Raw genomic sequence first — 10032 nt, 5'->3', positions numbered from 1 at the left:
AGTGATGTCACAGAGCGGGATTGGAGTTTAAGTTGATTTAGATTCATTTTCCATTGCTCCCTCCCTTGAACTCAGCAACAACAACAACGTGGACATTGCATCCCACTGGGAATTTTAGCACACAGCGTTGGTGTACGGTGCTTTTTTCAGGAATATTTTGCTGTTTTTTATTCATGGATTTTCTGTTTGCAGTCACACAAAGTAGTCACTTTAAGATGTGTTTCTTGTTCGTGTTTGTTGTGGTTGCACTTGATTCAAGAGCCGAATGGCTCACAGTGGTATACCAAAATAAATAAACTGAAATTATTGTGTACACTCTGTGTGTGTACACACTGTGTGTACGTACACTGTGTGTGTACACTGTGTGAACACTGTGTGTGTACACATACACACTGTGTGTGCACTGTGTGTGTGTACACTGTGTGTGCGTATACACTGTGTGTGTTCACTGTGTGTGTGTACACTATGTGTGTACACGTACACACTGTGTGTGTATACACTATGTGTGTGTGTACACTGTGTGTGTGAGCACTGTGTGTGTGCACTGTGTGTGTACACTGTGTGTGTGTACACGTACACACTGTGTGTGTGTGTACACTGTGTGTGTGTACACTGTGTGTACACGTACACACTGTGTGTGTGTACACTGTGTGTACACTGTGTGTGCACTGTGTGTGCACTGTGTGTGTGTGTAAATTGTGGGGGGCACAGTCATCTCAGTCGACCAATGGGCATCTTTTCATCAATTTATAATTTTCCAATTTTCTTGTTTTTCTTATTTTCTATCTACGTGACTTTATGGAAAGAACCAAGAATGTGGTAGCACATTCTCTATTTATTGCAGAGGTTCAAGGTTAAAATCTGACAGGCACACCTGGCTACCCCAGTAACATTCACCACAATATGCGCAGTCTGCTAAACGGCAGATGTAAAACATAACGTTGCGTCATTCACAACGCACATTGCATGTTGGTGTCACGGTCAAAATTGCGGAAATTCCAAACATTATCCAGAAACTCCACAACGGAGACACGCACCGCCTGTACCAACGACGGAGTCGCAGGGGCAGACACTCGATTACGTTGGAATCGATCTGCAGACGGCCAGCAGCTCCGTGTCGCCTTATCTCGATCCCGCAATCCCAATCAGGTGAAAGTCCGCATCGAACCGAACCCCCGGCAAGGCCATCGTCTACTTAACGACGAGAGAAAATTCAAACGAAATATCGTTTTCAATGAAGTCTTCCAGATGTAAATTGAGACAAGCTTTTAATGAAGAAATAAAATAATCTAATTCAAAACACAACACAATTCAAAGATGCTTCATTTTAAAACTTCAAAACGGAGCATGGGGTACTTGCGTGAATGCGTCCTTCGTGTGCAAATGTTGTGACTTTCCTGGCCTGAAGGCCGTCAATGTGTTGGACCCTTATTGGTGCACAGCGTCTCAACAACAGCAGTGGGGTTTGCTTCAACCGATGGTTACGAACATCCAGACGTGAATCAGCAAGGAGCATTTCTAGTCCTAGTTAGACAAAATCTACGTCAACACGTAAGACAAAACTACAATTCGTGTTGTAGAGAATGTACCTCCTCCTATACGTGTAACTTTTAAGTGGTATGCCTTGTAACTGATGAATGATCCGAGCGTGCTCCCTATTTCAAAGACAATGAGTTGCTCCAGACGCTTCGTGAAACACAAAAACACCGTTTGATCTGTATCACAAGAACAACGGGTCTCACCTGAGTTCTCTTTACAGGTTACTTCCAAAACACACACACTTTGTCCTAACATCACTTATTCAATGTGTGACCCTCAGACAAAATGTTACATGCACAATCAGACAAGTATTCATTCTAAATCATTGACAGGCATATTAGCAACATTGAATTACTGCAGCGAAATTGACTGCATCACGTTACATCGTATTAACAAGAAGTTATTTTACAAATACGCACCGTCTGCTTAACAGTGTATGTACACCGTACTATTGTTGCATCATTCAAAACGAGTAGGCCGTTGCATGCTGGCGTCTGGGTCAAAATGTAGCAAATTCTAAACATTACGCTACAAATAATAGATCACTGCGTTTCGATGGCAACACAAGCAATCGTCATCACGTGGGACAAGCACAGCAGCAAGAAGAAGCTGCTGGAGTAGGCGCCTACTACTTCAGGAGTTTCTCTTGCTGTGGTTGTCCCACCTGATGACGATTGCTTGTGTTGTGATCTAAACGCCGTGACCTGTTATGTTTCTACCCACGTGGTGACTTTACCGAAATAACTCAAGAGTGTGGATTCCTGCAGTCACGAAAGCTTCGAATCAAGATTAGCTACACACTACACAACTGAGATGACGCATCAATCATCGCCCCCTACTGACAGGCTCTTGTCCACATGCAGGCCGGTGCAGGGCCACCACCTTGTGCCACACAGGGGCAGCTGCTACTTGGGGATGCTCTTCGAGTGTTTCAGACGAGGTACGACACAAAACTCCAAGATGCTGAGGCGGTTCAAAACACAACACGATTCAAAGATGTTTAATTTTAAATCTTCAAAACGGAGCACGGGGCGCTGGCGTGAATGCGTCCTTCGTGTGCCGTAAATGTTGTGACTTTCCTGGCCGAAGGCCCTAAAATGCTCGGACCCTCATTGGTGCACAGCGTCTCAACAGCAGCAGCAGTGGGGTTTGCTTCAAGCGATAGGTACGAACATCCAGACGTGAACCAGCAAGGTGCATTTCTAGTCCTAGTTAGACAAAATCTACGTCAACACGTAAGACAAAACTACAATTCGTGTTGTAGAGAATGTACCTCCTCCTATACGTGTAACTTTCAAGTGGTATGCCTTGTAACGATGAATGATCCGAGCGTGCTCCCTATTTCAAAGACGATGAGTTGCTGCAGAGGCCGACGCTTCGTGAAACACAAAAGCACCCTTTGACCTGTATCACAAGAACAACGGGTCTCACTTGAGATATCTGTACAGGTTACTTCCAAACACACACACATTGTCCTAACATCACTTATTCAATGTGTGACCCTCAGACAAAATGTTACATGTACGTGCACAATCAGACAAGTATTAATTCTAAATGATTGACGGGCATATCAACAACATTGAATTACTGCAGCGAAATTGACTGCATCACGTTACATCGTATTAACAAGAAGTTATTTACAAATACGCACCGTCTGCTTAACAGTGTATGTACACTGTACTATTGTTGCGTCATTCAAAACGAGTAGGCCGTTGCATGCTGGCGTCTGGGTCAAAATGTATCAAATTCTAAACATTACGCTACAAATAATAGATCACGGCGTTTCGATGGCAACACAAGCAATCGTCATCAGGTGGGACAAGCACAGCAGCATTAAGAAGAAACTGCTGGAGTAGGCGCCTACTACTTCAGCAGTTTCTCTTGCTGTGGTTGGCCCACGTGATGACGATTGCTTGTGTTGTGATCTAAACGCCGTGATCTGTTATGTTTCTACCCACGTGGTGACTTTACCGAAATAACTCAAGAGTGTGGATTCCTGCAGTCACGACAGCTTCGAATCAAGATTACCTACAAACAACACAACTGAGATGACGCATCAATCATCGCCCCCTACTGACAGGCTCTTGTCCACATGCAGGCCGGTGCAGGGCCACCACCTTGTGCCACACAGGGGCAGCTGCTACTTGGGGATGCTCTTCGAGTGTTTCAGACGAGGTACGACACGAAACTTTGAGTTGCTGAGGCGATAAAGGAAGCACCGTGTAAATGCAATTGTTATAACATAGTGAATGCTTGGGAGCTTATTGTCTCTCGCTCCTGGTTACAGATCTACCCAACCCATGGGCCCACAAAGTGTTCAACTTCACGTTCTTGTCATTAAAGGCCTGTGACAAAGGTGCATCTATTGGAGCGACATTGTCTCTGGCTTACACATCTACTGGGTCTCCACTTGACTTTGTATTGTCTCGGAGGAAGTCCACCCACACCTCCACTTCCACAAACTGCTGGGAGTTGCCTCACTCTGCCTCACAGTCAGAATTCTCCTCCTGCTTCACGATGTGAAGGTCCCATTTTGGAGTTGAATCTTCACCTTCACATTTTACCTTCACCATCACCTCTTCACATTTCACCATCACCTCTTCATATTTCACCTTCACCTCTTCATATTTCACCTCGATACCTTCAAAAGTGTCCAAGCTGGGATTTTCTTCCGGTTCGTGTTTCATGAGGGATGGGCTCATTGCGGCACTTTGACTTTCACAAGCTGATTTCAGACGCCACTCCTTGTGGATCTTCTGATGCTTCTGTGTTCTCTGGTGTACTTGAAGATTTGATGAATGTGCAAATGCCTTCCCGCAAACACTGCACTTGAAGGGTTTCTCTCCCGTGTGTGTTCTCTGGTGTTTTTTAAGAGCAGATGACTGTGAAAATGCCTTCCCACACACAGTGCACGTGAAGGGTTTCTCTCCCGTGTGTTCTCTGGTGTGCTTTAAGAGCAGATGACTGTGAAAATGGCTTCCCATACACACTGCACTTGAAGGGTTTCTCTCCCGTGTGTGTTCTCTGGTGTTTTTTAAGAGCAGATGACTGTGAAAATGCCTTCCTACAAACACTGCACTTAAAGGGTTTCTCTCCCGTGTGTGTTTTCTGGTGTCTTTGAAGATTATATGAATCTGGAAATGCCTTCCCACACACAGTGCACTTGAAGGGTTTCTCTCCCATGTGTGTTCTCTGGTGTGTTTTAAGACGAGATGACCATGAAAATGCATTCCCACACACACTGCACTTGAAGGGTTTCTCTCCTGTGTGTGTTCTCTGGTGTTTTTTAAGAGTAGATGAATCTGAAAATGTCTTCCCACACACACTGCACCTGAAGGGTTTCTCTCCCGTGTGTGTTCTCTGGTGTGTTACAAGAGGAGATGACTGTGAAAACGCCTTCCCACACACACTGCACCTGAAGGGTTTCTCTCCTGTGTGTGTTCTCTGGTGGTTCTGAAAAACTGATGGCCATGCAAATGCCTTGTTACACACAGTACATTTGAAGGGTTTCTCTCCTGTGTGAGTTCTCTGGTGCCGTGTCAAATCTCCAGTCCGATCCGTGCTGTATGCACACCAGTCGCATTGGAGCCTTGTCCTACCGAGCTGCGCTGACTGCATTTACTCCATCAGACCAATTCTGCGGAGGAAGCGTCAGAGGAAGTGTCAGCTGCAGACAGAAAAAAATAATATCCACACCATCTACACGTCAGTATCGAGGCACAGAGGAATGCATATATAGTCACATGTGACTTACACGTTTATATTCATATATTCATGATGTAGTAAAAACTTTCCCAAATTAATCACAGGGCTGTTATGGCACACAATGAGAGGGCAAATGGTTATAAACATGCCTGGAAGCCCTCGTATCTTCAAAATTAGTGTTCACCCAAAACTCCGAGCACACAATTTCGGCTGTCTGGCTACAAAAGGAATATTTATGAGCGCTAAATTCAGCTGACATAGCAAAGGGTGTTGAAAACAATACTATCTGTGTTAATTCATAAATTAATTCATAAATCAATGTTCAATCGCAACTTAGAGGTGTGAATCCAGGCTCAGATCTCCTTGAATGCTGGGATGAACAGTTCCGACTTCAGCTGCATGTGCGTGCTGTGTTAACTTCCTGTTTCCATTCGTATAAAGAGTTCCAGAGGAAAACAAAAGTAAACTATTGTTATGATATAACCTCCGTGTTCAACAGAGTTAATAGACGTTACTGCAAACACAAACTGTACACTGTCACTGGGTAAACAGGCGGTGGCGTGTCTAGAATCACGCCTGGCCACCTTCATCTGCTTGGCATGAATGCTTCCTCACTGCACCAAGCAATTAATTGAGGAACAACGAACACAGCCGAGGCTAACTGGAGTTTGCGTGTCTCTCTCTGTGGTGAGATGTTAACTACCTCACCTGGTATACAGGAAGTCGTGGGTTCGATCCCGACCCTGACGCCTGCTGTATATTTGGAGTTTGTGTCACTCTGTTTAGCGTCTTTGACCGATAGACATTGACACACGTATTCTTGTTTCTTTCAGTAAAGTTACGTAGATAGAAAATAACAATAACAGATAATATAATTACATTATATAAAGACCACTTGTGTTGCGATCAAAACGACGTGAGTTTTTTTGCTTTATTTACATTTTTTTGTTATTTTCATTTTATTTTCTATCTACGTGACTTTACCGAAAGAACCAAGAATATTAATTCCTACAGTCACCAAAGTTTTAAGTCAAAACATTCACACACGTTGACAAAGCCTCACCTTGTGTTGTTGTGGGCAGGTCGCTTCTGATGACAAGAGCGGTATAGCAGCTCAAGCGGGCTTGGCCTGGTGAAAAAAATAAAAACTGCGTGAATATTGACAATAAAACAAAGTTACAAAGTGGCGAGCCGGGTGAAGACAAATTAAACTTAAGAGAGATAATTAAAGTGAATGCAATCAGGCGAGGGCAGGAGGCAAGGCCCCGCGTGGCTAGGCCCCGCGTTGTAAAGTTCCAACCTGGACATCGATTCCCATGCTCGCTGCTACTCAACTGACATCCCTACGAGAGAGAGGCTCTACCTTGGTAAACAACAACAACAACCACCACCACCACCACAACAACCACGACCACCAACACGATAATAATTTCTCACCTCGGATTTCAGTGCAAGAGCGAAGCGATCGCTTCCTGTTACCTCAAGACGTCACGCGGCAGCAGCAGGTGACATGACGTCACGTCCGGGGTACAAGACACTCCCCTCCCACGAGCGGCTCCATAACTGAATAAAATTATATTATGAGACCTCTTTTGCCAGAAACAAGATATAGAAATAGGTTTTACCCTTTTAACTGGCAAACATGATGCCTTGAATAAAGGTGTCAGTTTTTTGTGCCAGTTAAAAGGGTAAAACCTATTTCTATGAATAAAATTATGTTAATGAGCCCGGGCCATATGTCGAGGGATGGGGTCGTGTGTGTTAATGAGCCGCCAGTCACTGGGCGTAGCTTTGCCCAAATAAGGATTGTACCGGAACAGATATCGGCAGTGACAAGGCAGAGGTGACGTCACGCTCAAGGGCGCGGTGGACGGGGGTGGGGTGAATACCTTGGTGACATGACGTCACTAACGAGGCACACCTCCCCCTGGCGTTTCACACCGACGAGGTCATGCTGAGTGGTGACGTCACAGAGCGGGGATGGAGTTTAAGTTGATTTAGATTCATTTTCCATTGCTCCATCTCTTCAACAGAGACCCCTTGGGTGCGTGAACTCAGCAACAACGTGGACATTATTGTGTATACACCATGTGTGTGTGTACACTGTGTGTGTACACACAGAAACAGTGTGTACACACTTTCTGTAGTGTGTACACACTGTTTCTGTGTGTACACTGTGTGTACAGACTGTGTGTGTACACACTGTTTCTGTGTGTTCACACTGTACGTGTGTACACTGTGTGTACAGGCTGTGTGTACAGTGTTGTGTACAGTGTGTGTACAGTGTGTGTGTACACTGTGTGTACACTGTGTGTGTACAGTGTGTGTGTACACACTGTGTGCCTGTATCTGTGTGTGCCTGTGTCTCTGTGTGTGTGCCTGTGTGACACCTGATGATGATTGCTTGTGTTGCAGTCGAAACGTCGTGAGAATTTAATTGTTTTATATTTTTGTTATTGTTTCCCTTCTATGTGACTTGACCGAAAGAACCAAGAATAAATATCAGCTCCATGTTTTCAAGTAAATACATTTTGAGTAGTGAATAAATTATAGTCTAAATAAGCTACACATGACGAATTGTAGGCAATTATTATAATCAAAGACATTTTTAAACAATCACGTGGTCCCTGTAGTCGCTGTTAGAGACACAAAATCTGCTTGAAAACAGTTCATCAACATATATGAATACATTGATACGAATAAGCAGAGTTAATTTCCTATTTATGGCATGCCAGCTATGTGTCAGTTTTCGATATTAACATCACCTTATAAAAGAATAACATTTAAAATGCAAACGCACAACTTTATCCGTGATGAATGCTGCACTTTGTCGTTTTCATGCAGGGGGCGCTGTAAACCTACACGCGCCCCCTGCATGCGAACGACAGAGGCGCAGGGACAGACGCTCCATTCCGTTGGAATCGATCTGCAGACGGCCAGCAGCTCCGTGTCGCCTTATCTCGATCCCGCAATCCCCTACCAGGTGAAAGTCCGCATCGAACCGAACCCCCGGCAAGGCCATTGTCTACTTAACGACGAGAGAAAATTCACACGAAATGTCCTTTTCAACTAAGTCTTCCAGATGTAAAATTAACTTTTAATGAAGAAATAAAATCATCTAATTCAAAACACAACACAATTCAAAGATGTTTCATTTTAAAACTTCAAAACGGAGCATGGGGTACTTGCGTGAATGTGTCCTTCGTTTGCAAATGTTGTGACAGCGTCTCAACAACAGCAGTGGGGTTTGCTTCAACCGATAGGTAACGAACATCCAGACGTCAATCAGCAAGGAGCACTTCTAGTCCCAGTTAGACAAAATCTACGTCAACACATAAGACAAAACTACAATTCGTGTTGTAGATAATGTACCTCCTCCTATACGTGTAACTTTCAAGTGGTATGCCTTGTAACTGATGAATGATCCGAGCGTGCTCCCTATTTCAAAGACAATGAGTTGCTCCAGAGGCAGACACTTCGTGAAACACAAAAGTGCCCTTTGACCTGTATCACAAGAACAACGGGTCTCACCTGAGTTCTCTGTACAGGTTACTTCCAAACACACACACACTTTGTCCTAACATCACTTATTCAATGTTTGACCCTTACAGATCAAATGTTACAAGTATGCACAAAACCAGACAAGTATACATTCTAAATTATTGACAGGCATATTAACAAAATTGGATTACTGCAGTGAAATATACTGCATCACATTACATCGTATTAACAGGCTTTGAAAAAAAGTTGCAGTCTGCTTCAGAGTGTATGTAAAACATACTATTGTGTCATTCAAAACGAGGCCATTGCGTGCTGGCGTCTGAGTTAAAATGTAGCAAATTCTAAACATTACCTACAAACTACACAACTGAGATGACACATCAATCATCGCCCCCTACTGACAGGTTCTTGTCCACATGCAGGCCGGTGCAGGGCCACCACCTTGTGCCACACAGGGGCAGCTGCTACTTGGGGATGCCCTTCGAGTGTTTCAGACGAGGTACGACACAAAACTCCGAGTTGCCGAGGCGATAAAGCACCGTGTAAATGCAATTATTATAACATAGTGAATGCTTGGGGGCTTATTGTCTCTCGCTCCTGGTTAGAGATCTACCTGTTGTATATGAGCCTTTTCCAAAATTGATATTAACAATAATATTTGCCGTTATATATATCATATTTTTTTTAACAAACGAAACAAAATAATTAATAAAACCCGTAAGCCAGGCACACAAAAAACCAGGTGTCGGTCATAAACAGGCCATTAATAAATAAAGAAATAATAAAACTCTCGAGGCGAGGATGTTAGCAGCTATCTGCGAAGATCTCCAGATGAACAAGAGTTTGATGTGCCCTAAGGGAGGTCAAGCAGAGGGAAGCCCTCCCGCAAGCCAGAAATGAGGACGCCCACGGGTTAAACTATTTTTTTTTAAAACAACGGTTCAAATTTAAAATGCAATAACAAGAATGAGCTAAAGTTAGCGGTCCTCGCGCTCACTCCAATCAAGACCAGGCCACCAGATACATCAGTGAATTATTATCCAATAATTAATTCGCTATCAAATGATTTTCACCTTTAATACTTTTACTGTTAAAACAAAGCTTGGAGACAAAATACCGAGTCACATCAAAGGTTATCGAGAAGGAATGAGGCGAACGGGCAAACTTACGAAAGAGTTTAAACAATATCCCAAGCAACCCCGACCACCTTTGTCTCTCTCACAGCGCGGAGAAGCAGGAATTAAACCTTATCACAAGGGGCCATCTGGAAAAGCCAGCCGGGTTTGA

At 43.9% G+C, this 10032-nt stretch overlaps 1 long non-coding RNA gene across 1 annotated transcript; it reads right to left on the bottom strand.

Moving 5' to 3' along the window:
• Window positions 1–2524: 2524 nt before the first annotated feature.
• On the bottom strand, window positions 2525–6396 carry LOC142908877 (uncharacterized). Its single transcript, XR_012932021.1, has 2 exons — window positions 6308–6396; window positions 2525–5176 (listed from the first exon to the last, which is right to left on the bottom strand). It is a non-coding gene; the product is annotated as an uncharacterized LOC142908877 (long non-coding RNA).
• Between the last annotated feature and the right edge of the window lie 3636 nt (window positions 6397–10032).

Source organism: Petromyzon marinus, unplaced genomic scaffold (genome assembly GCF_048934315.1).
Source record: "Petromyzon marinus isolate PM22_M1 ecotype Great Lakes invasive population unplaced genomic scaffold, UKy_Petmar_22M1.pri1.0 PM_G_Scaffold_108, whole genome shotgun sequence".
Classification (NCBI taxonomy): domain Eukaryota; kingdom Metazoa; phylum Chordata; class Hyperoartia; order Petromyzontiformes; family Petromyzontidae; genus Petromyzon; species Petromyzon marinus.
Note: the sequence above shows the minus strand (reverse complement) of the source record. Positions and strands in the feature narration are given on the sequence as shown.